The sequence below is a fragment of the Nannobrachium achirus genome (assembly GCF_963921795.1).
Source record: "Nannobrachium achirus genome assembly, chromosome: 19".
NCBI lineage: Eukaryota > Metazoa > Chordata > Actinopteri > Myctophiformes > Myctophidae > Nannobrachium > Nannobrachium achirus.
Window position 1 is genome coordinate 13863284 of NC_137826.1, and position 27520 is coordinate 13890803.

The 27520-nt window shown below is 41.4% G+C and overlaps 1 pseudogene across 1 annotated transcript in view; it reads left to right on the plus strand.

Moving 5' to 3' along the window:
- LOC308304623 (kin of IRRE-like protein 3) overlaps window positions 1-23741 on the plus strand; it is a 171280-nt pseudogene extending 147539 nt beyond the window's left edge. Inside the window, exons 12-16 of the transcript in view lie at window positions 6292-6399; window positions 7242-7310; window positions 12161-12279; window positions 12547-12633; window positions 23253-23741. The product of the transcript in view is annotated as a kin of IRRE-like protein 3 (transcript). The remainder of the gene's footprint in view (window positions 1-6291; window positions 6400-7241; window positions 7311-12160; window positions 12280-12546; window positions 12634-23252) is intronic.
- The last annotated feature ends 3779 nt before the right edge of the window (window positions 23742-27520 follow it).

The following is a 27520-nucleotide window of genomic DNA, read 5'->3' on the forward strand; positions in this document are numbered from 1 at the left end:
ACCCCCTAGGTGTCCCGGACCTCCTTTTGAAGACCCCTGCAGTAGCCTCACATTGCCAGATGATCATAGCCTAGGTAGGCTAAACCACCCCGGTCGGTCGCGTTAATCACATTTAGCATTCGATTTCAGCAGGTTTACCACGCTGAGATGATGGGAGTCTGGGGACTCTCAGATGGAAGATAGTTGACGCTTTTACTAACAGAATCAAAGACAGGCAGAGTAGTACATCTGACAGACCTCTGGAAGGCAGGTGCCGGCCCCAAAGTGAACCGAGATCTAAGAGATGGAAGTAGCAGCACACTTTGCACAGCTTTATTGGTTAACAAACACGGGGCGGTGACGTTTTACAAGCCAATGCTCTTCCTCAGACTACTGTAGTTAACACCCCCCATCACCCATCTGAAAATGTTTTTTTTTTACCTGGACTAACAAACCTACGCCTAGGGCTGTCACGATATGACATTTTACATGACGATTAATTGTCACTCAAATAATTGGCGATTAACGATTTTATTGTGTTTTTGTCATTGACAATTACATTTCTGTTTGGCTTTTAGGCTTTGAAGTTGCACATGGCAGATATGACACAAAACCTAAATACACGAAGACATTACTGACATATTTGACAACTTGTAGATCTGCTATTTCCACTATTTCTGACATTTTTCAACATTCACGATTATGACGATTATGACAAAATAATTGCGATAATGTCAAATAATCACGATTAGACGATTATGTAATAATTGTGACAGCCCTACCTACGCCCTCTGCTTTTGGAGACATGAAAAGTAATGTGGGGACGGTCCCAGTTGGACCGCCCAATACCGCCTAATAGCTTTTATAAACTTGACTTGTTTTTTCCACCCAGATGAAAGAATAATGAAAGCTGTGAGCTTGTCTTCAGAATCAAGATGTGAGAATCCTTTAGAGACACTTGTGAGACTAATCTTGGTATCGCTATGGGGCGTGCTAAATTCCACGACAGCTGTGTGTGTGTGTGCGTATTATACATTCATTCATCCAAGATTTATTTATTCTCCAAAACACTGAGTCGTTAAACTCATTTGCAGTGTTGTCGAGTAGTACAATACAATGCAATTCAACAACATCACTGTTGAAAATACATTACATCTAGGAACTGAAAAAATACAAATAAAAGGCATACATTTGAGATATGATAGTTGTAAATAGAAACCAAGACAAAATGAAAAACTATTACACATTGTGGTGACCTGTTTGGGCACCAGAGATCTATAGTGACTCAAGGGTACGAGAGTGGTTAACTCCAATGCAGTCTGCAGGTCATTCCATGTGGTAGGGCGGCTAGGGCCACAGACGCTAAAAGCAGATCTACCAAATTCAGAGTTGACCGTGGGCACCTTGAAAGTGGGGAAACTACTTGATGGGGTGTGACAGGGTCCAGAGGGGCCCGACGTAGCTAGGACAATCTCCAAGTATGGCTTTACACAAGAACAGATGCCAGTGCAGTTGTCTTTTCTCTGCCAAAGAAGACCATCCAACCTTGTTGTATAACGTCGTTGTCGGGTGGAAAACGTGTATGTCCAAAACAGTTTGTTTTGTATTTGTCATTTTTAAAATGATTTAAACTAGTGAAAACAGCCGATCTACAAGCACACAACGCCTCGCACCGCGAGGCGTTGTGTGCTTGTAGATCAGCTGTTTTCACTACTTTTGTGCGACGGCCTTGTATGACGAAGCAGTGCTTTACTTTGCTAAAAAAAACAGTCAAAGTTGAAACTTGGAGATACGAGGTTTCTGCCCGACAGTGACGATAAAATACAATGACGAGTGCCGTAGCTATCACCTGTGATGAATGTGATTGATGAGTGATAGACAGAGTCCAGGCATTTAAGAGTGGATGCTGTTGCATGTCTGTAGATTATGTCCCCATAATCCAAGACAGACAGATACACTGCCTCAACAACTCTCTTCTTGCTAATAATAGGAAAGCATTGGCTCTGTTTCTTTATGAGAAACCAATTTTCTGTCGCAGTTTGCCAACAAGAATATCTACTGTACATACAATGATGTTAATAAGAAAATTGTGGACATTTTGCAGGCTCTCCCTTTTCAAGAGTCTCTTTCATAGGGTTAGGAGTTTAAATGGTTAGAAGTAGACTCACAGTGCAGATACCAGTGACGGAAGAAGTACTCGCATGTTTTACTGAAGTAAAAGTATCAATACTGCAATGTAGATAGATACCTTTATTATCCCAAGGGTGAAATTCAGTGTAGATGTGTCATACTCTGTAAAATTCCAGTATTCAAAATGTACTTGACTAAAAGTACAATAGTATTGGCAATTTGGCATCAAAATGTACTTAAAGTACCAAAAGTAGAAGTACTCATTGTGCAGAATGTCCCATTTCACAAGTTCAATGTGTATTATATATATATAGAGCCTGACGCATTGTGAGCTTGTAAATTGTCTATTTTCAAATGGAAAAAATATATACAGGGCTGAAGTGGTTAGTGGGTTTTTTGAAAATAATCTAAATGTGCAAAGTAAAGCTGTCAAATAATTGTAGTGTAGTAAAAAGTATAATATTTGCCTCTGAGATTTAGTGGAGTAGAAGTAAAAGAAATATATATATACAGTATAATATCAAATTTGTACTCAAGTGGGCCTACAGTACTTGAGTAAATGCACTTAGTTACTTTACACTAGTGGCAGATACTGTAGTAGGGCATGGCGGCGAAGTGAATCGCCTCGCCTTCACCCTCAGTTGTTTGTCGCTGGTGGCCATGTCTCTCACATGCAATCTGTGTTGAAATGTCTGATCCCCTGGAAGCACCAACAATCTGCAACATCTTTCTTCACCGTGCTTTGTTTTGCTTTTCTCTGTACCAATTCAGAGACAGTGTTAGTGCTTCTGGTGAGTTTAAAAATAGAAACGCCTTGTCATACAAAACAGAACTTTTTTTTGACAGATGGGTATAACCAGTGGCAGCTGAAGGTGAGATTAATTGTGGGTACATTCCACACCAGCCTTTGACAACTCCATCATGACATTCAAGTTTGACGATTGACTTTCATGCAAATAATCGCGATGTGATTTTGGCATTGATCGTTATTGGAACATAACTTCAAAACTTAAAATTGCACAGGGCAGGTATTACAACCCATTTCGGCCTGAACACATTATGACGCAATATTTTATGCTTTAAATATGAAAAAATAGCAGATATACAAGCTCACAGCGCGGCACCGAGTGCCGCGCTGCGAGCTTGTAGATCTGCTATTTTTGAAAAATCGTGAAAATTAGAATTTTGACCTGATTCTATAAGTGTCTTTTGAATCCTTCTAAGATTTTTGGAAAAAACCTAGGTTTCTATGTCAGCAATCTGGCCAGCCATCGTCAAAGAAAAGGTCCTTTTCACTTAACTGGAGCTCAGTTAGTCTGTTCTTGAGAGACTACTATGTCAGTGGTTCTCAAACCTTTTCATGTGAAGGACCCCCAAAATGATATTTATTTGGCCACAGACCCGCATCTCAAAATATTTAGTTCCAGGGACCACCCAGAAGCAAAATTTGAGTTACAAACGTTTGCTTTGAAAATACATATTCAAAGATTTGCACACATTTTCACGACTTTTTCAAAAATAGCAGATCTAGTGAAATAGCAGATCTAGTGCGCTTGTATATCTGCTATTTTTCAATAGTTAAAGCATAACATATTGCGTCATAATGTGTTCAGGCCTAAATGGGATAAACTTGATCGGCTATATAGATCGGCTATATAGATCTACAAGCAGCGCCTCACATCGCTCAGTGTGTCGTAAGCTTGAAGATCTGCTATTTCCGCTACTGTTGAACATGGTTGAAACAAATATTCTCGGTCGGGTTTTGGACATATGAGGTTTCCAAAACTTGTCCAAAACTGTTCAGGATTCCAATTCAAAAACAGCAAAAGTAGCAGATCTACAAGCTCAAAGCGCGTCGCTTCGTTCCGCAATTCGAACTTGTGTGTGGATCTGCTATTTTTGATGCTTTTTGTGTGATGAAGTATAGGGTGCTACATTTTGAAGAGAGTTAAAAGAGAGAATCTGGAGATAAGAGGTTTCTGCCCGACGGTATGCATCTTCTTCAACAGCTGAATTCAGACAGATAAAGGAAACCATTATGGAAAAATAACTGCGATTATCTCAGATAATTGCGCTGACGTGATTATGTAACTGTGACAGACCTATTGTTCCCATCATGTCACATTCTCCAGACTACCACTCTGCTCCACTGTACCGTCTATCCCACTATCCTTTGCATGGCATTAACCCTCTAATGCCCAAATATACAGTAGAAATACTTGAAATAAAAAATTTGAAAAAAAAAACAAAACAGATGGTGTTGTAGGAGTCCTAATAAGAGGAAAATGTAATGGTTTTTTTTTTAATGTTTTTGTAAGATTTTATAGCCATAAATCATAAATCATAAATCATGCTCTAATTTACATATGGGGGATATTTTTCACAATAATAACATATGTACATGTTCTAATCTAGACATTCTAATGATCACCAAAAAAAATAGTACAGGCATTTTACTATGTTTTTGTGAGGAATAGCTTCCATGAAAAAGTGAGATGTTGTTCGTCAAAACTCTGGAATGTCAGCGGGTGTGGCGGGTGTGAATGTCAGCCCCTGTGGGGGGTATTTATATGCAAATAGTGTGGCCAATGGCATTGTAATACTAAACAATAGAATCCAATGGTGATGTTTAGGTGGTAGGGGAAGCTAAAATAAAATGATTTAAACCTTTTTTTGGATAAAATACAAACGTTGTAATATTACAACAGTGGGCCTTAGAGGGTTAAACAGCTACAGTATATGCCTGTTGCTTCCAGAACATTAATGAGAAAGCTTTCACTACTAGCATGGCATTGCAAAATGATATATTAAAAGAGCTGGGCGTGTGCAGTGGTGTAAAGTGACAAAGTACATTTACTCAAGTACTGTATAGTACTAAATTTGAGCTATTTTTCACTTTACTGGAGTATTTCCAAATTTCTGCACTTTTACTTCTACTACAGAGTGAACTACTACAGTTAGTTGAAAACTTTATAGTTACTAGTTGCTTTGGAGATTTGTATTATTATAACAAAACATGCATTATCCACTTACAGGTATAAGCCCTATACACATTTTTGGTCATTTGAAAATTGTCGATCTACAATGCATTCTTAGCTTATAGATCTGCTATTTTCAAAATATTTGTATTTTATATTTGAATATATATACCATATTTGGGACATTCTGAATAATGAGTACTTTTACTTTTGTACTTTAAGTATATTTTGATATAAATAATGTTGTACTTTTACTTAAAGATTTTACATTACGCTACAGTAGGTCATGTGGTCTTTCTCCAAACAGTCTGAAAAGGGGGCGGGGCCGTATCAGTTAGTAGTGAATGTATACTTTGTCCGTCGTACGGTGCCGTGCACAATGCGTGGCGTTGTTGTTAGCTTGTAGCACGGCTATGTCGAGAGCTGTGTGTGTGTGTGTGTGTGTGTGTGTGTGTGTGTGTGTGTGTGTGTGTGTGTGTGTGTGTGTGTGTGTGCGTGTGTGCGTGCGTGCGTGCGTGCGTGCGTGCGTGCGTGCGTGCGTGCGTGCGTGTATGAGAGCCACGGACATCAACTGCAGATGCTTCTAGGGGAAGAGACAGCTCGACATGGCCGCTAAAAGAGCTCAGAGCTGGGGAGAAGAAGCTTGGACCATTGTTACTAATCTCTGACACCTTTTTTGTAGAAGACTTGTACCTTTCTATCGGTATAGCGGATTCTATAGCGGATTCTATATCATTTTCACCTAGAAACGCTAGTTTAAAATTCGGTTTAGAAAGTCGCTTTTTCTCCTCCTCGAACAGTGGGGGTAGTTTCAGAAGATAATGATATGCACTCACAACTCCGCCCCCTCCCCCCACATTAGCCAATCAAATTAATTTATTGCAGTTACTGCACAGAAAGTACTACTTTCAGTACAGTAACTACAATAAATTAATTTGATTGGGTAATTTACCATGGGGGTACTTGACATCATCAACAAAAAAAAGGGAAAAAATCTAATTTGATAGCCTGATTTAGCTGTTTGGGGCGTGTTTTGGGCACTTTAAGTAAATTTAGAATTCCTGGCTTTTAGTTGTAACAGAGTAAATTGATACTTTTAAGTAAAAAGAATATGAGAACTTTTTCCACCACTGGAACAATTATGTAGATGGCAATAAATGATCAAAAACTGACCTAACCAAAGCCTTCTTCTCTTGTGTTTCAGAGACCCTACGACTGGCTGTGATCATTGGCGTGGCGGTGGGGGCCTTCCTTGCTCTTACCGTCCTCATGGGGACTTTAGGCGCTTACTGCTGTGCCCGCTTCCAGAGAAGTACGCTCTCATTTAATTAAAAACTCTTATACGGGCAAAAAAGACAGGGGAAAAAAAGTTGTAATCGTGTTCACATTTGTGGCTCGAGTTTTTATTGTCTGTTTCTGACTTTTTCAATCAAAAACAAAGCCCTCTGTGTATGTGCTCTACAGAAGGTCTCAGTAGAGTTCTTGTCAGAATGCGGAGCTGCTCTTACAGTAGATATAAAAAACAAACAGCGGGTTCTCAAAGTTCCTAATTATTCACTCCCAACTTTCCAAGCTCGGGTTTTCTCCATTTCTTTCTTTCTTATTTCGTCCGGGCAGAAACCTTGTATCTTCATGTTTCAACTTTTAGCATTTCTATTTTTAAATGAATGCTCTCTACTTCGTCAGACAAGAGTATTGCACAAAGGTAGTGAAAATAGCCAATCTACAAGCTCAAAACACGTCTATTTTCACTATTAATATATAATAATAAAAAAGGAACGGTTTTGGACGTGCATGGTTTCCACCCGACAGCAATGATTTCCAAGTGATCTTTTTTTTTTTTCTTTTTTTTTTTCATTCCACAATGATTTGTTTGGCACCCAATTACATGACGTGACCTTTTAGATAAAGGTTGTTCTCACTCTGCTATAGAAAGTACACAGCAAAATACAGAGCGCTATTTTAACTCAGAAAGTACCTATACAGGTTTTTGTTTTGTCAGAGTAACACTCTGGATTTTACTTTGTACTGTAGTCTCTTGTTGCTCCCGGTGCAGAATTTCTGAGTAGAAATGGGAAATCAGAAGGGGAGAAAAAACGAATTGTACTTGCTCGTACTGTACCTTTACTGTTGTTTCTTTGTCATCCACTGCAGAGGATGTCCATCTGGTCATGTCATCGTTGCCTGTGTCCCTGTCACGACAGAGAGATATGAAAGCAGAAAGTAAGGCCCTTTCAAATATCATCATCATTTTCATCATTTTTCGGTTACGAAAACAATGAGATAAACCCCACCTTCATAATATGTAATTGTGATGAACTTTACTGTCGGCTCATATTTAATGTGTGCACAAGCTTTAGCATGTGTTTATTGTACGGTACCATTAACATCTTACTTCATAAGTGTCATAACAACGAAACTTACAATTACGTACTGTGCGGTGCGAACACACCACCACCTCGGGAGTCCTGGATCTAGGGCTGTCACGATTATGACGTTTTACACGACGATTAAGTGTCACTCAAATAATTGCGATTACCGATTTAATTGTGTATTTGTCGTTGACAATTACATTTCTGTTTGACTTTTAGGCTTTGAAGTTGCACATGGTAGATATGAAACATAACTTGAATATACAAAGAAATTACTGACATATTTGACAACTTTATACTTAAAAAAGAACATTGTAAGTGGAAATAGCTGATCTACAAGCTCACAACGCGTCTACCAACAGGGGGTGGTGTTGTGCAGTCTGGTTTATTAACCAGGCTACCACACTACACCACATAAAAATATCTACAATTTCCATTAAACAATAGTTCCCCTATCAGTAAGAAACAAATGTACCCTTTTAACTGTGATTATAATAAAATACAAATTTGTATTACAACTATCCTAATTATAATATAAATTATTATAATAATGGAGTATATATACACTATAAAGTATTAATGTATTACCATGATAATTTATAATACATTATAATAGATTATAATAGTCGTTATAACACAATAGAATCTATTATCATGTATTACAACTATATCCTTGTGGTCTAAATGAAAAGTCAGTGAGTGATCAGTCATTATGATGTGTTTGGCCCTGTTTGACCTAGCTCAGACCTACTCTGGATTGGGTACTTTTTAGTACCACGTTTAGTACCACTTTCACACCACTCTACCCAGGTCCTTGTAGTGGAAAACCTGGCACAAGTGGGCGGTGTGGAGTGATGTGGTGTTGGGCCATGTCAGTGGAAAAGGGGCTATAGTGTGTTGAACTGATTTTCAAGCTACAAGCGCGGTGTGTGATACATTTCAAACTAGGCTTAGGTTAACCACTTGAAACCTATAGCATCCGTTTTCTAGGCATATTGTGGCAAATGTAGGCTAACAACGGCCGGAAATAGTTGATCTACAAGCTCAAGCCGAGGTTAGCTTGCTTGTTGATCGAGTATTTGCAGAGAAGAGATTTGGCGTGGAGTGAAAAAAAAGGGGACCAAGTATAGACCCAGGGGGAACGCCTGCCAACAAGTTTAAGTGGTTGCTGTTATTGATTGTTGTTGTTGCTAGGGATCATACTCGATGAAGTGAAATAGAATAAAGGATGACGCAGACTGGCAAAGATTAACACATTTAAGCCCTTTAATGCTCTAACTCAGGGGTCTTCAACAGGGGGTCCGCGACCCCTAGGGGGTCCGCGGAGGTACTGCAGGGGGTCCGCGAAATTATTGCTTAAAAAAAAAAAAAAAAAAAAAAGATTTCAAAAAATGTTTTTTTTTTTTTTTTTTCATTTTTCACATTTATGTTAAAAAATAAATCATGATTCTATCCATTTTTAATAGCTTGAATACATGATTACTATGCAATTGACAGATTGTTGATATTATTGACATTGGTTCTCAGTTAATAAGTAGTATGTTTAGAAATGCTCGCTGTACATGTTTAAAATAAAAAATATGTCGTAGCCCCGACCCCTCCACCCTACGAGGTGGTAGGGGGTCCCTGGACTCCCTGCTCCATCTCCCCATCAGTTTGGGGGTCCCCGGCCTGAAAACGTTGAAGACCCCTGCTCTAACTATTGAATAATAGCAGATATACAAGCTCACAGTGCCGCGCTGTGAGCTTGTACTACAGTACCTTGTAGATATGCTATTTTTGAAAATGTGTGCAAATCTTTGAATATATGTATTTTTTGAACATATGTAACTAAAATTTTGCTTCTGGAGGTCCCTGGAACTAAATATTTTGAGATGGGGGTCCGTGGCCAAATACATATCATTATGGGGGTCCTTGAGATGAAAAAGTCTGAGCACCACTGACATTAGAAACATAGGTTTTTCCAAAAACCTTAGAAGGCTTTAGAAGACACTTATAGAATCGGGTCAAAATATTCAGACTTTCATGATTTTTCAAAAATAGCAGATCTACAAGCTCGCCGCTGTGAGCTTGTATATCTGCTACTTTTTTATAGGTAAAGCATAAAGTATTCTGTAATAATGCGTTCCCAGTCTAAATGCCTTAAAATCATCCAACTACACTCCAGACAGCATTGAAGTGCTCATCCTCTTCCATGGCCATTTTCCAAAGATTAAAAATGAAGACTTCATCTTCTTCGTGCCAACTTTGTGGCGGGGGGGGGGGGACTTGTCCTCCTAGAACTATTGGTTCTTGCCAGTGGGTGAGCTATGATAATGTCTACAACGCATCGTCTTTGTAAGTTTTCCTTCAAAAGATAATGTAACCCCTACATTATATACTTAATGACCGGGGTCCCCCAGGGGTCTATACTTGGCCCCCTGTATTTATTTTCCATCTTCAACAAATGTCTATAATAAGTGGTGGAAAATGTACTCACATAAAAGAAGCAATACTGCATTGTAGAAATACTACAGTACAATGCAATGTACTTGAGGGAAAAAAAATGTATTTTGGAAATAGCAGATCTACAAGCTCACCCACAGCATTATGATATTCCCAGAATAGGGTTTGTATGGTTGATTTTAACACATAGTAACAAAACTGTCTGTCTGTCTGTCTGTCTGTCTGTCTGTCTGTCTGTCTGTCTGTCTGTCTGTCTGTCTGTCTGTCTGATCTAAAAAAATCTAACCAAGTTTGAAGTGAGGGGTCGGGTTCGCCGTGCGTGCGTGTGTGCGTGCGCGCGCGTGTGTGTGTGTGTTACTCAACAGTGCCACTGGTCACCCAGCAGTATTGCAGCTCACGCTACAAAGTTACAAACTAACATACACACACACACGCAGTAACGCATAGGAGACCGTGTGACCACTGCTCAAACGCAATACAAGTGACTTCACATACACCACTGTAGGCAATATTATTGTTTATCGTGACAAAAAACACTCAGACAACAGATTTAATTTATTGTGATATCGTCCTCCGTCATGCACTGGGATCAATTCACCTTTTATTGGCCGAGCTCCATATCCGGTACCACTTAAACCCTCTATAATTGGTAAAAGGTACTTATAATATACACACTTGATAGTCTTTTTGTCACTCTCTATCAAATATCTTTGCCAAAATATTGCCGATCTACAAGCTCACAATGCGTCGCAAGCTAGGCAAATGTTACGCCACAGGATAATGGATTTTGATTAGCGCGATAATATCATAAATCACGATTTCTTTTGTCACAATAATCGTGATACGACATTTTCATATCGTCCCATCCCTAGTAGGCGTACATTGTAAGAACATCCTGTACATACAGTATGTGACCATTTTCCTCCAAATGTGTGTATTCTTCCTGTGACTCATACTATTCATTTCATATGCTTCCAGCATATGACAACATATGTAACTTAAATGGGTCATCATAACTATAGCTGTGGTATGATCAGAAGAAAGCAGTGGCTTTTGAAGCTGGTGCTGGTGTGATGAGGTACCCGTGTGTCTGTCACTGTCACACACCTTGCTAATGAGTCCCACCTCCAGTGGTGGAAAAAGTTCTCACGTCATTGTTTTACTTAAGTAAAAGTATCAATACTGCAATGTTCCAAGCAAAAGTCCGGAATTCAAAATCGACTTGAGTAAAAGTACAAAGGTATTGGTATCAAAATGCTCTTAAAGTACCAAAAGTAGACATTTCTCATTATGCAGAATGTCCCATTTCACAGGTTTTTAAATGTATAAAAATCTTTTGAAAATAGCTGATCTACAAGCTCACAATGCGTTGCATCGCAGCGCATTGTGAGCTTGTAGATCGGCTATTTTCAAATGGCAGAAATGTATATAGGGCTGAAGTGGTTAATGTATGTTTTGTAATCAAAAAAGTCTACAAAGTAACTAGTAACTAAAGGTTTCAAATAATTGCCTCTAAGTAAAAGAGCTGAAAATTGGAAATACTCCAGTAAAATGGATGGGGATGGGGATCGACCAAATGCATTTGGGTCAGAATCAATGGGGGTAAATTTTGGGTCAAGGGTCAAGTAAATGTACCCCCATTGATTCTCACACAAATGCCCATCCAGGCCCATGCATCCGGGTCCTCATCAAGAATCAATGGGGGTAAATTTACTATAATACATATTTTGTCTTAGGAATGCGACAAAAACTAAAAAAAATATTGAACTCAAGTCTCCATGATGTGACTAATCAATAGGAAAAAAAGTCATTTTGGGGGTGAACTACTCCTTTACAGGGACGTGCTGGTCATTGGGAAAAGCGGGACAACTCCCGAAGGGCCGGTTCATTCCCGGGCCGGCCATTAGGAAAAAAATCTAAATAAAATGTCCATTTTGGGGGCAGAAACTGTTTTGGACATACAGTACAAGGTTTCCACCCGACAACGACGAAAAAAAAAACGAAAAAAAAAAAAAAAAACGAGGGCCTCTCCAACTCTTTTTCCCGGGCTGAATCAGGGGCCCAGCACGTCCCTGCTCCTTTAAGTACTCTACTCGAGTAAATGTAATTAGTTACTTTACACCACTGGCTAATGAGCCCCATCTCTCTCTCTCTCTCTCTCTCTCTCTCTCTCTCTCTCTCTCTCTCTCTCTCTCTCTCTCTCTCCTCTCTCTCTCTCTCTCTCTCTCTCTCTCTCTCTCTCTCTCTCCGGTCCAGATCTCAAAGGAGTGGCCTCCGCCAAGAACGACATCCGTGTGGAGATCGTGCACAAGGACCACAGCGCGGCGGCGGCGGCGCGCGAGACGGAGGAGCACGCCGCCATGAAGCAGATGATGGTGATTGAACGCAATGCGACGCCCTGTCGCCACTATCTGTCATCCGCACTTCACACAGATGTTTGAGAAAGCAAAAAAAGAAAAAAAGAAAAAGAAAAAAACATTATCCCCAAGTGTTTTCGCTCTCTCTCTCTCTCTCTCTCTGTCTCTGGCAGCTACACACTCTACCCGGCCCAAGAGACTGTTTCACAAAAAAAGAAAAAAAAAAAGATCTAAACACTATTACGTTTCCAAAAGCCCTGATTAAAGTTTTGCTGTGTGATCCAGATTGATCGCGGCGAGTTCCAGCAGGAGCCTGTGTTGAAGCAGCTGGAGGTTCTACAGGAGGAGGAGAAGGAGTTCCAGCACATCAAGGTGAGAGGAGAGGAGAGGAGAGGAGAGGAGAGGAGAGGAGAGGAGAGGAGAGGAGAGGAGAGGAGAGGAGAGGAGAGGAGAGGAGAGGAGAGGAGAGGAGAGGCAGGGGTGGAAAAAGTACTCAAATGTTTTACATCTGGTGCCAACCCCGAGTTTCCCGAGTTTGTATTGATACCAACACTGTGCCAACCCCGAGTTTCCCGAGTTTAGGCCGTTTTTGAAAAAAAAAAAAAAAAATTCAAAAACATTTTTGGACCTCCAGAAATGTATTAGGCATGATCGCGATCGCGAAATTGCATGTTTAACCCCCATACCAACCCATTCTTTCAAACATGGCAGCCATGTTTGTTTACATCTGAAGAAAACATAATGGCCCATAAATCATGAATGCCTGAACGGATTTCCAAGCGGATTTTTTTGTTTGAAAGCTGTGAACAGCATCTACACACGTGGTGCATCATCTAGGCATGGGCGTGCACTTTTTACACAATTGCACAATTACATGGAAGTCTATGGTAACCATGGCAACGCGAGACATTGAAGAGAAAAAATCATTGCAACATAAGTGTTAAGTAAAAGTTTCAATACTGCAATATAGCCATACTCTTGTTACAAGTAAGGGCGCACACACACCAAAATACATATCGTCATTGTCGGGTGGAAACCTTGGATGTCCAAAGCCGTTTGTTTTGTATTTATCATTTTAAAAATGATTTAAACTAGTGAAAACAGCAGATCTACAAGCACACAACGCCTCGCGGTGCGAGGCGTTGTGTGCTTGTAGATCTGCTGTTTTCACTACTTTTGTGCGATGGCCTTGTATGATGAAGTAGTGCTTTACTTTGCGAACAAATGTACAAATTTGAAACTTGGAGATACGAGGTTTCTGCCCGACAGTGACGATATGAGAGAGGAAGTGACTGACAGGCGCGTTGTCGTCTTTGGGACAGAATGCGCTCGCTGCGTTTTTAGTCTGCCGCGCACAAAAATAGTTGATCTGCTGGCGACCATATTTTGGTGTGTGTGTGCAGTTGTGCACCCTAATAGTCCGGAATTCAAAATGTACTTGAGTAAAAGTATGAAAGTGTTGGCATCAAAATGCACTTATAGTACCAAAAGTAAAATTACAAAATGTTTGAAAATGGCAGATCTACAAGCTCACAACACGTCGCGACGCGACACACCGTGAGCTTGTAGATTGGCTATTTTCAAACAGCCTATAGGTATAAAATTGGGCCAAAGTGGTTTATGTATGTTTTATAATATTATAGTTCATATCTGCAAAGGAACTAGTAAGTAACATTTTCGAATAAATGCAGTGGAGTAAAAAGTGCAATATTTGGATCCGAGATGTAGTGGAGTAGACGTGAAAGTATTGGAAATTGGAAATACTGAAGTAAAGTACAAATACCTCAAATTAAGAGTACTTAAAGGAGTAGTTCACCACTTTTCAACCTGTCTTCATATAATAGGTCCTCACTAATGGTCATGATAAAATATCACAATTTTTTTCTACTTAGTCCAAGTCTCCTAGGAGAGCTGTGGGAAGTTCAGAATCCATAGTCTTGTGACATCATCATTTTCCAAAAAAAAAAATGTATCAATATTTTTGAAAAAAAAAAAAGATTTTTATTATCGCGAGAACAATGGCTTCCACTTTAAAATTGCAACTTTTCAGGAATAGAAAGCCTGCAGTTTCTATAAGCTGGATTGGCAATCGATGATGTCACAAGACTATGGGTTTCTGACCTGCCCACAGCCCTCCTCTGAAAAAAAAAAAAAAAGAAAAGAAAAGAAAAGCTATTTTTGAGTGAGGATCAATTGTATGAACATAGGTTGAAAAGTGGTGGAGTGCCCCTTTAAGTAAAAGTACTCAGTACTTTCCACCACTGGGGAGTGGAGGGGAGGGGAGGGGGGGGATGGGATGGGACGGGACAGAAGGAGATGGTGAAGAACAGACTCAGAGCGAGCATCTTCCTTGTCATTTGCGAGAGTGAAGCGTCACGCCGCAGCATCTGCTTCAGCATGCATCTCAAGGCTGTGTGCACGAAGGAACGGCAGCCTTGAGGGAGCGTCTAGAAGCACGCACTGTGCACTGTAGTACTAACACACACACAGCCAGGGGTGTCACAAGGGGGGGAAAAGTGGGACTGAGTTACTAGGGCCCAAGGTGGAGGGGCCTTCATTATTTTATACTTTAGCTATTGAAAAATAGCAGATATACAAGCTCACAGCGCGGCACCGAGTGCCGCGCTGCGAGCTTGTAAATCTTTGAAACGACGAAAATGTGTGCAAATCTTGAATATATGTATTTTTAGGCGAACATTTGTCACTAAAATTTTGCTTATGGGGGTCCCTGGAACTAAATATTTTGAGATGGGGGTCCGTGACCAAATACATATCATTTTGGGGGTCCTTCACATGAAAAGGTTTGAGCGCCACTGACATAGAAACATAGGTTTTTCAAAAAACCTTAGAAGGATTTGAAATATTCAAAGACTTCAAAAACTTCAAAAATAGCAGATCTACAAGCTTGCAGTGCGGCACTCGGTGCCGCGCTGCGAGCTTGTAGATCTGCTATTTTTCAATAGTTAAAGCATTCATGGGGGGCCCCACAGTGAATCCTTGTACCCAGGGCCCAGAATTTGGTGCGACACCCCTGCACACAGCTGACAGTACTGCCACGCTTCGCTCACATCGCAGCGCCTCTCTTGAGGACCGCCGCCACATAGTCGGATACGTAATACTGTGGAGCGATAATTTATGTTTTACGAGAAGACATGGTGTTGTGTAGACACCAGTGTTGTTTTTGACAGCAAATTTTGATTTAGTTTTAGTAGTCTTTTCAATAAAAATGTCATTTAGTTTTAGTCATAATTTAGTCAAGTATTAGTTTTAGTCTAATTTTAGTTGACTAAATATCATAAGATTTTAGGCGACTAAATCTACAGTTGATTTAGTCAACTGAAATGTATTTTGTCAGGCCTTGATGGCATCGTAATGACTGATTTTACACTTGGTTGTGTGGTGAAAAATGCGTCTAAGCACGACGCGTTGTGAGCTTGTAGATCTGTTATTTTCAGCACTCAACACCTAAGAGCAACCAAATTACTTTCTCCTCCACTAGTCCCTCCCTAACCAGGGGCGCTAGAACTCCCAAATCCCAAGGGGAGCTGAGCTTGGAGGAATTCATGCGTGCGGCCTTTGGCCGCGCGCCGAAAATTCAAGTTTTTTATCCGGTTTTGGGTTATTTTTATTGCAGTTTCGGGTGCTTATTTCCCGCACAACGATGTAACAAGGAGCTGTATAGTTACTAGTTATTTTAGCACATAGTGCAACACACACGCACACACTACAAAATCGGGTATTATTTTTGTAACAGTTTTCTACTGTTTTTTATTCCCCATATACAACGGTGTTAGTTTGCAACAATGAGCCTACAGACAGTTTCTAGTTCTCAAATAAATAGACTTTGGTGTGCCATCAAAGAGGGATTTATTTTAAAACAAAATTTAAATTTGACTTCCCTTCTGAAGTCAAATTTAAATTAGCTCTGTGTGTGCATATATATAGGCCTATATATTTTTTTCAATCGAAAAATGTATTTTTCTCCTCCCCACCACCAGGGGAGCTGCAGCTCCCTCAGCACCCCACTTCCAGCGCCCCTGTCCCTAACGTTTTAGTCTAGTTATTATTTTGTTGACGAAATTGTCAATATATTTAGCCTTAGTTTTAGTCATCACAGCTTGGTTTTTATTTAGTTTTCGTCAGTGAAACAATCTTCATAGTTTTAGTTGACGAAATCAACACTGCCACCACCACATAGTCGGAAATGTAATACTGTGGAGCGATAATTTATGTTTATGAGAAGACACAGTGTTGTGTAGACACACTGTAATTCTTTACGTGGGGAATGAAGACATTTGTGGTCATTTATTGGGCTGCTTTGTTAGTTCACAGCTGTGATGTTTCACTGGTGTTAGCCCAATGTTTAGCAGCAATCTGATCACGTGTAATGGTGAAATAGTGTTGCATGAGCTCTTGAGGCACGCACATTATTAACCACAAATTTATATTAAAATATATCAGTAATAATGGGCCAGTGTTACATGAAATAGTTACGTGAGACACGACAAAATCTCTCATTTTAATTGTCTTTGGGCTGCAACGTGAGACCTGCACATTGGATTGATAAAAAAAAAAAGAATGAAACAAATCGTCGTTGGCGGGTGGAAACCTTGTATGTCCAAGACCGTTCGTTTTGCATTCGTCATTTTAAAAATGAACTAAACTAGTGAAAACAGCCGATCTACAAGCACACAACGCCTCGCGGTATATCGGCTGCCCGACAGTGACAAAATGGTTGTTTCTCCCTATTAATGTCCTTTTTGACAGTAATTACAATGGGAATTAGTTGGGAGGAAAGAGCCATTACAATTATTCATGTCTGTACTTCTCTATCAGCTCTGTAGCAGGAGCATGATGATGATTTAAAGGTGGCTTAAATCATCAGCTCAGGCCTTCATTGTGGTGATTTATTCAGCCATAGTATGCCATACAGTAACACAGCTGTAGAGGAGACCCAAGCCGTAGCCAGCTTTACGGGGGGAGCCACGTCTACATTGTCACAGAGATACATCCAGGCAGGGGCGTCACACCAAATTCTGGGCCCTGGGTACAAGGATTCACTGCGGGCCCCCCCATGAATGTTAACTATTGAAAAATAGCCGATATACAAGCTCACAGCGCGGCACCGAGTGCCGCGCTGCGAGCTTGTAGATCTGCTATTTTAGAAAAATCGTGAAAATGTGTGCAAGAAACTTATGTTTCCATGTCAGTGGTGCTCAAACCTTTTCATGTCAAGGACCCCCAAGATGATATGTATTTGGCCACAGACCCCCATCTCAAAATGCTTACCCCCCAGAAGCAACATTTGAGTTACAAATGTTTGCTTAAAAAATACATATATTCAAAGATTTGCACACATTTTCACGACTTTTCAAAAGCGCGCTGTGAGCTTGTAGATCTGCTATTTTTCAATAGCTAAAGTTACAAGGGCCCCTCCACCTTGGGCCCTAGTAACTCAGTCCCACTCCCCCGCCCCCCCCCCCCCCCCCTTGTGACACCCCTGCATCCAGGCCCGGTTTATTAGCTACCAGAATGGCTCAACCCAAGCGTGACCCCGGCTGATGAGTTGTTTTCAACAGATCCTATTCTGCATTCCCCACCCGTTTGTTGTTCGTGCAGGTTGTGGACCACCTGTTTACTTATATCATTTCTTGTCACAGTCCTATTATTATTATTATTTTTTCTAATCAACAAGCTGTCAATTTTAAAAGTTATTATTTGTTTTATTTATCCCCCCCCCCCCCCCCCCCCCCCCCCCCCTACACACAATAGAAATCGGTTGTCGTTGTCATCCGCGAGAAAAGGAGCCATTTCATGGCTGGAGCTGCCACGCCTAGAGCCACCAGGGGCGTCACAAGGGGGGGAAAAGTGGGACTGAGTGACCAAGGTGGAGGGGCCTTAATTATTTTAAACTATAGCTATTGAAAAATAGTAGATATACAAGCTCACAGCACGCCACCGAGAGGGAATGCTTCCCTCCAGAACTTAACAAACGGGTGTTTCATTCGAAACACTTGTGTTTTTCAAAAAAAAGAAAAAAAAAAAACCTTAGAAGAATTTGAAATATTAAAAGACAGTTTCAAGATATTTCAAAAATAGCAGATATACAAGCTCACAGCGCGGCACTGAGTGCAATGGTTAAAGCACAAAAGAATACATAATAAGGCGTTCCTTGTACCCAGGGCCCAGAATTTGGTGCGACACCACTGTATAGCCACACAGCGGTCCCAATCACGGATCTGGATGTGCTCTTCAGTAACTGAATCCTTCCATGCCTGTCTACCTATTTATGAAACATCTCTCCTTAATAGTGATCCATAATAAGATATTGATTTTCCACTGAGTATCATTGCAGAGCCTTTTTGAGTTGATGCCAAGCGTCGCACTCCAGTTCTCCATCCTCCACCCACGGTCTCTCTAGCATCCTCAGGGTCATTGTAGTTTAAACACCAACTCTCATGCACTGAGCTGACCGGTGTACCGCAGAGCTCTGTGCTAGGCCCACCTCATGTTTCCCCCCCTCTACACCAAATAATGTTCTCCGCCAATCTATACGCTCACACACACCATCTCATTTGGCTGAGATGTAGTGGAGTAGAAGTCAACCCTACAACATTATACTTAAGTAGGCCAACAGTACTTGAGTAAATGTTAGTTAGTTACTTTACACCAGTGGTTCTCAAAGTGGATTCCTGGGACTACACCATGAATTTCACATTTTTCATTTTTGTTCTTGTTTCTTGGTCTTCCCAGAATCCCAGTGTCTCTTCAAGCTAAAAAAAAAACAACAACTATTCATTAACTCTAAGCCTCGCCTTTCATTTCAGTGATTTTCTGAATGGGCGTGTCTGAACGGTACGCTTTTAAAATCGGCCCCATTCTATGTCACAGGGGGCTCATTTCCTATTGGGCCCCCTCGAGAAGGGGGCGGTACTTTTTGGGAGGCTATATTCCATTGACACTATTATATATGAGGTGGAACCATGAGGTAAAGTGCTGCTAAAATTGGAACAATACAGTGAAGATTAGCATGGTGCCATGCTAAATTTGGAACGATGAAGAGAAGATTAGCATGGTGCCATGGTATCTTCTCTGTATCGTTCCAATTTTAGCCCAAGGACATGCCCCATTGCCAACAAAGGGCATTTTGGTATTGGAATAAGAGACAGATAGAACATGACATTTCTATATCTGAGTGGTTGTTTAGGCGAAAACCTGTATAAAACCGTATTATGGACCAATATTTATATAAAATATATATTTTTAAAAGAATGTTGTGGTCCCTTTAACACATTGACCGCCATTTTAACATACCTCCGTACTCCCACCTGCCATTCGTCTCCATAGACTTCCATGTAATTGGGTGTGCACGGATCATGCACACCCATGCCTAGATAATGCACCACGTGTGTCCACATTGCTCACAGCTTTCAAACAAAAAAATCCGAATGGAAATCCGTTCAGGCATTCATGAGATAACAGCCACTATGTTTAACAAAGATGGCTGCCAAAATGGCTGCCATGCTTGAAAGATGGGGTTGCTATGGGGGTTAAACTTGCAATTTCGCGATTGCTATCATGCCTACTCCATTTTCAAAAAAAAAATTTGAATTTTTTTTTTTTTTTTTTTTTAAATTCTCGGGACTATCGGGCCTGGCGGGGAAAGACATTGGAATAATCTCGGGACTATCGGGCCTGGCAGGGAATGAGTTAAGGCGGTCTTAATTGACCCATACAAGTCTGTAACTCTGACAGTGTACAAATAGAACCAAACAGTGGCGTCAGCGTCAGTTCAGAAAAAGCTAAGGTATGGCAACATGACTGGTGTCGCAAGACATACATACATGCCATACATAGTGACCATTTTGTTAAGAATTGCATTTGTAGTTATTTTACTGTAATTTAACAACATAATAACCAGCACAGATAGACAAAGAGACATTCATGGATTTATATTTAAAAGTAACTTATTTTCCCCCCCTGGACCCAGGGTATGGCAGCTGCATACCCCTGCCATACCCAATTGACGCCCCTGTAACCAAATGAACCCTAACGGGTTCATTTGGCTCTATTTGTACACTGTCAGAGTTAAGGGGAGACCTTGACATTTGAAAGTGCGAGAAACACTAGCTGCTTTACACAATTTAGCTAAAAACCAATTACAATTTCTGCCTCAGACTCTTGTGTCTTATCATCGCAGGTCACACCTTATGGCCAACATAGATTAGATGTAGAAATTCCCACTGGCAAATATCCCTCTTAACGTTATCGACGCACTCAGCCAAGGTCACTAAGGTTACTTAAATGTATTTACATCTCAACCCGAGAGGAATCTGAATGCGTTCCCATTCTTACTTGGACCAATGCCAATAATGCTCTGTCTCATTATGGATATTTATTATTAATTAGCGGAATAATTTGTGTTCTATATCTCAGGCCACATTTCTTTCATGTTGCTGTTTAGATTCAAATGGTTAACACTTTTCTGGCTCAAGCTGTCCAAACACACTGCACAATCTTTGCTGTTGTTTATTTAACTCATTTCTAGCCGATCCCGAGTATACTCGTGAAAAATACTCAAGTATTTAGAGTGCCGATCCCGAGTATACTCGCGAAAAATACTGTATATAGAGTAACGCTGGCGTTCTTACCCTATAAACCGGCGGAAGGTCTGGGCACGATCTGCCTCGCCGATTCATCATCATCACGGATCCACGTGCACAAAATAGTAATCCCATAACATGGAGGCCGACGGCCGATCTCATCTTTAATGTCCATTATCTCCAAACAACACTTTTAAAGCCAAGGATGGCATTAGATTCTCGCTACAAAAACATAATAACAAAGGCATCGATCGGCCATTTTAGGATCGGCATGGGATGACGACCGCTCCCGTTGAATGACGTCATGACGTCAACCCGGAAGTGTTTACGCAATGGACTTCTGGCCTTCAAAATAAGACAATGGATGCGTATAGGAGCCTGTGAGCGGCACGCTAGACATTTACATTTCAGAAAGAACAATCTTAATGTAACTGCATTTAGTTAATTTGTGACACAGGCAGCTCAGCTGATGGTGAAGTTTGAAGACTTAATCAAGGCTTTAAATAACAGTATTGAAGTGGAATGCTCAAAATATTGAGAAAGGAAATTATACTTGCAGCTTTGTTTTTTGTTGATTTACCTTTTTATTTTATTTTTTATTTTTTAAGTTTTCCTCAGGGAATGATAGAGGTGCAATTATGAGAGCGATGGCAATTACAGCTTCAGACATTGTTGACTATTCAACCAGTCAAAGAGAGGCAATCTCTGATGTGGAAGTGGGCAGCTTTCAGCTTCCCTCTGATGAGGGAAGCCATTTATGTTTGGCTGCCATTGTTCGCTATGAATAGACAACGCTCCCACTAATCACTGTTTATTATACTTAAGAAGCCAGCATTAGAGTTAAAAGAAAAACATGGGTATTGAATCAAGGCCTGGTGATTGGATGTTCACAGGCAGATTGTTTGTTCCCAGTAGAACTGCGGAGGCGTGCGTCTCAAAGCCGTCTAATTTCCTGCATATGGGTTTGGCGCTAATGGAAGTCTTATTTACCAGATGGAAAAGGTTGCCATCTCGGGCTCTCTAACCCATAAATAAGTAATATCTTTCCTTAATGTTTTTGCACAACCAAATTGGGGGTATAAAACTTTGACACGGAATGAAATTATGACTACAGATGATGTGCTTATTGCTTCCAGAGTTTTGGCTGTGATATTTCATGAAAAAATGTAAATGCACACGATAACATACAACTGCATAAAGGTAGACCATGCAATCTGTGATGGATGTCGGAGGCATTTAATAAAACGGAGAAACTACATTTCAGCGAGACGGCGGCAAAACATGTTATTTCTCGTGGCAAAAAGTGTCTTATTATTTTTCTGTGTTAATCATTCCGTTTTAATGAACAGCTTTGCTTTTGACCTTCGAGGGAGAAAGCAACTGTACGAATAGATGAGAAAAACCCGCAGTTTCTGTTTTACATTTCCATGTCTTCGGGGCACCGGTTGTGTTTGTGTCACTGTTAACACTTCATATAAACCATAGTTTGTAATTACTAAACGTGTAATTGTTTACTGTCGAGGCACAACAAACGGAGCTCTCGAGGGCAGCTCCTCTTCATCAACCATATCTGCATCCGAGCCACTTCTTTCATTAACCCATTTAGGCCTAGACTTATTTAATGCTTTAACTATTGAAAAATAGCAGATATACAAGCTCACAGCGTGGCACCGAGTGCCGCGCTGCTATTTTTGAATATATATTTTTAAAAGCGAACATTTGTAACTCAAATATCTGCTTCTGGGTGGTCCCTGGAACAACATATTTTGAGACGGGGTCTGCGGCCAAATGCATGTAATTTTGGGGGTCCTTGACATGAAAAGGTTTGAGAATCATTGATTTAGATTAGAAGAAGAAGGATTTAGAAGAATTGCACAAATGTTCAATATTTTTCAAAAATCGCAAATCTATAATTAGCCTTATTCACGGCCCGCCCACTCAGCATCCCCCGGGTGCTGAAGTCACATTTTGAAGGGGAAAATCCTACTATAGCCTATAGAGTTAACACAGAAATCGCAAAATTAATGCAATTTCCGAATAGTAAAGAATAAAATACGGCTAGCATGATCAAGAACACAAGATAGTAAAAGGCACAAAGCATTATAATTTGCTTTACCGTTCAAAATAATGATTTGTTGGCTTTAAGTCCAGCTATTTCTGTTATAGTTTCCCCTTCTAAATTGATGTCAGCACCCGGGGGATGCTGAGAAATTTGCTGAGTGGGCGGGCCGTGAATAAGGCGTATATCTGCTTTTTTTCAATAGATAAACCATGGTTAAAGCGGTTCAAATCTAACTTGACTTGATTTGCGCTCAGGCTTGAATCGCTTAATAACACGGCTGATATTTTCTTTTTGCTCTGCATGTCTTCGGCTCGGGCCGCCTACAGGACCCCACCAACGGCTACTACAGCGTGAACACCTTCAACGAGCACCACGCCACCCCGACCGCCATGTCGCTGGCGGCCAGCCAGCAGCCCCCCGACGTGGTGCGGAGCCCCCCCATCAGCGGCACCATGACCATAGGCAAGCACCGGGTCCCCACCGGCATGTCCTTCACCAACATCTACAACACGCTGGGCGCCGGCCCCAACCGCCTGTACGACTACAGCCAGCGCTTCGTGCTGGGCATGGGCAGCAGCTCCATCGAGCTGTGCGAGCGCGAATTCCAGCGGAGCTCGCTGAGCGACTCCGGCTCCTTCGTCGACACGCAGTGCGACAGCAGCGCCAGCAGCTACGGCGGCAAGCAGGACGGCTACGTGCAGTTCGACAAGGACAGCAAGACCTCGGCCTCCTCGTCCTCCCACTACTCCCAGTCGTCCTCCCAGAACTCGGACCTCACCAGGCCTCTGCAGAAACGCATGCAGACCCACGTCTAACCGGTACGGGTCGTCGTCGTCGCCGTCGAGGAGGCCCGAGAGATCGGAGAACGAACGGTATGGCCGGCGGGAATTCTTTCCAAGGGGGACGTTCTCAATGAACCGAAAAACTTGAGATTGTGTTTTCGTATATACGGCGTTCCGCCGGTGTCGTTTTCAGTGGTTTGTTGATGGGAACCTTTTTTTTGCGACTTCGCGATGAACCTGCTCTTTATGGCTGGCGTGGGAGAACCGACACAGTGAGTTCCTGATGAGACAAATGGAAGCAAAATGCCACATCATTCTCATGATTGCCACAGTGAAAAGAATAAAAAGAATAACCATGACAATCATTTGTCTGCTTTATCGACTCACACAGCGTAAAACATCGGTGAAAACACCCATCGGACGCCGTCGACCTTTTCGTTTCAGTTCGCGGTCTGCCTTGAAACGTGCATTTTTTTCCGAGGTGCAAAGTTAGGGGCATGTGAATATAAAACTTCTTAACATAGCTTTTTTTTTATTTCATGTTTGAGGAATCGAGAGGTGTTACTCGGCTGACCTGTTAGCATTTCAAGCACAACGGGTATTGAAATGCTGAAGAAAAAAAAAACATTTGTGTACCCATGAAAAGATTGCAAGATGACTGATGATCCCTTCAAGGGGGAGAAAAGGGATGGGAGTTGACACTGCAGCGACTGCTACATGTCACATAGGTACCTGTAAGATCTGTGCTGAACACAGGGACATGCTGGGCCCCTGATTCAGCCCGGGAAAAAGAGTTGGAGAGGCCCTCATTGCGTGCTATAGAGAGAGAGATCTCTCTCTATAGCCATTTCAGATCATGATAAGTGACAAGCCAGTGGGCCAATTACATGAGTTATATTTCGTTGTTGTCGGGTGGAAACCTTGTATATTTTGTATTTATCATTTTAAGAATTATTTAAACTAGTGAAAACAGACGATCTACAAGCACACAACGCCTCGCACCGCGAGGCGTTGTTTTCACTACTTTTGTGCGACGGCCTTGTATGATGAAGCAGGGCTTTGCTTTGCGAAAACATGTACAAATTTGAAACTTGGAGATATGAGGTTTCTGCCCGACAGTGACGATTTACTTTGTTGGCCACCCAGCCCCCAAAAATGGAACGAAGGCCGTTCGGGAGTTGTCCCGCTTTTCCCAATGGCCAGCACGTCCATGGCTGAACACACCGCGGCAACCTCTAGCCGGAGCGGGGATTTGAAGTTGTGATCCCATTTATAAAATGTTGCTGTACTTTGTTTTCTTCTTTTGAAGGCTATGTTGTTTTCTTTCTTTTTTTGGGTGTGGGGGAAGGGAGGGAGCACGACTCTGTATACACATTCTGCCCTGTGGTGTATGCCCTTGTGAAGGTTCATTACGAGCTCCCAGATCACACAGATGAATGCATGAAACCGTGGATGTGTATCTCGTCGTGTGCGTGTGTGTGTGTTTACACATGCAAGGTCAACGCTTTTGTTGTACACTCCCCCACATCTCCCCGCAGCGTTGTTTTTTCAGTCTTCCCCAATGAAGGGATTTTCTTTCTAAATGTTTATGAGTGTATACAGCAAGGGTGGCAAGATCTGTACTTTTCCCATTTAATGTGAGACACTCGCAGCTTGTGTGTGCTTGCGTGCGACTGTGAGCGCACGTGTGTGTGTGTGTGTGTGTGTGTGTGTGTGTGTGTGTGTGTGTGTGTGTGTGTGTGTGTGTGTGTGTGTGTGTGTGTGTGTGTGTGTGTGTGTGTGTGTGTGTGTGTGTGTGTGTGTGTGTGTGTGTGTGTGTGCGTGCGTGCGTGCGTGCGTGCGTGCGTGCGTGCGTGCGTGCGTGCGTTCTCCAGATGCCAGAGCAGTTTCTCATTTCTATACTTAGCCGATATCGTGTTGTTTACACTGGAGCTCTGTAAACCCAGCATTTTGTGAACTGTGATTTGACTACTGAATGACGAGGGGTGAACATACAGTGAAAAGGGACTTTTCTCTTACTGATATTTACATGTCTTACCGTGACGTTTCACGCACACTGTTTTGAGTGAGCGTATGTACTAGAGACATACTAGAAACAAGATGCTGTCATCCGTTTGAAGTCTGAACAATTGGACTCAGAATGTAACCTGACTCCGCCAGATGGTGGCAGTAGTGCGTATACTGCATATACCGCCCTACTAGGGCGGTACGCACTGCTGCCACCATCTGGCGGAGTCAGGTTACTAAGAATGAGGATCGATGAGCAAAACGCCTGCCTTATGACAATGAGCAGTTCCGGTGCTGCTCAACAAAATGAAGATAGGCCTATCTGATATGATTAGGAGGTTCATTGGGCTGTTTGAAGTTGTCATTTGTCTGACAAGTAAACTATAAGCTCATGGCATAACAGCCAGGAACAATCAAATAGGCAATCAATGCACGACGCAATTAATATACTATCCCCCATTATGTCACCTTTAATGATCCTGGAAGGCTGTTCATGAGGAATCAAACGCTATACGAGGAAAGCACAAATGGGTACAATACATGGCTACTCATGTTGTAAAGCTGAATATAACTGAATAGCATGGGTTGATGTACTGTCATAACTAAGCACTTACAACTGTATTTGGTTCACCTTATTGTATAATAATAAAAAAAAACGAATCTCATCGCTGTTGTGTTTGACAATCCTGCCATACATTTTGGGATTTCTGTTGTGAATGTACATTATTGTACATAAAGAAATGTGTGCCAACCACCATGTCTTGATTAAAGAAAATCTGCAGTTTACCTCAACACAAGTTGATTCCAACAACTTTTTTGATTGATCTGTTCAAGTACAAAAAAGAACCAAGCTTTCACTCAGAATGTCCCATTTAAAATTCTCAACACTGCAGCCATCGACTTCTCTAGTAGTCTAGTACCATTGAGCTTTCTGCTTTTGTTCACAAAGCCAGCTCAACTTGCAACTTGGGCCATAATGAGCCGTTGCGCCTCTTCAGACAATCTTTGTCAGACACAGATGGTCTGAGTCTTGGATGAAGATTATGTAGGTGAGATCACACTTCACATACATCCTTACACTCAGTCACAGAGGAATTGAAGTGGTAGCTTTTTAACCACTTTCAACCTGGTGTCCCGATTTAAGGCATGTCATTATAGATGTCCTAAAATAGAGGAAATAGCCGTCGGTATCATGGTCAGTATCATGGTCAGTATCATGTCAGTATCATGGTCAGTATCACGGTCAGTATCATGGTCAGTATCATGGTCAGTATCATGTCAGTATCATGGTCAGTATCATGACAGTATCATGGTCAGTATCATACCAGTATCATGGTCAGTATCATGTCAGTATCATGGTCAGTATCATGTCAGTATCATGGTCAGTATCATACCAGTATCATGGTCAGTATCATGTCAGTATCATGTCAGTATCATGGTCAGTATCATACCAGTATCATGGTCAGTATCATGTCAGTATCATGGTCAGTATCATACCAGTATCATGGTCAGTATCATGTCAGTATCATGGTCAGTATCATGTCAGTATCATGGTCGGTATCATACCAGTTTCATGGTCAGTATCATACCAGTATCATGGTTAGTATCATACCAGTATCATGGTCAGTATCATGACATGTATCATGGTCAGTATCATGTCAGTATCATGGTCAGTATCATGTCAGTATCATGGTCAGTATCATGTCAGTATCATGGTCAGTATCATACCAGTATCATGTCAGTATCATGGTCAGTATCATGTCAGTATCATGGTCAGTATCATGGTCAGTATCATACCAGTATCA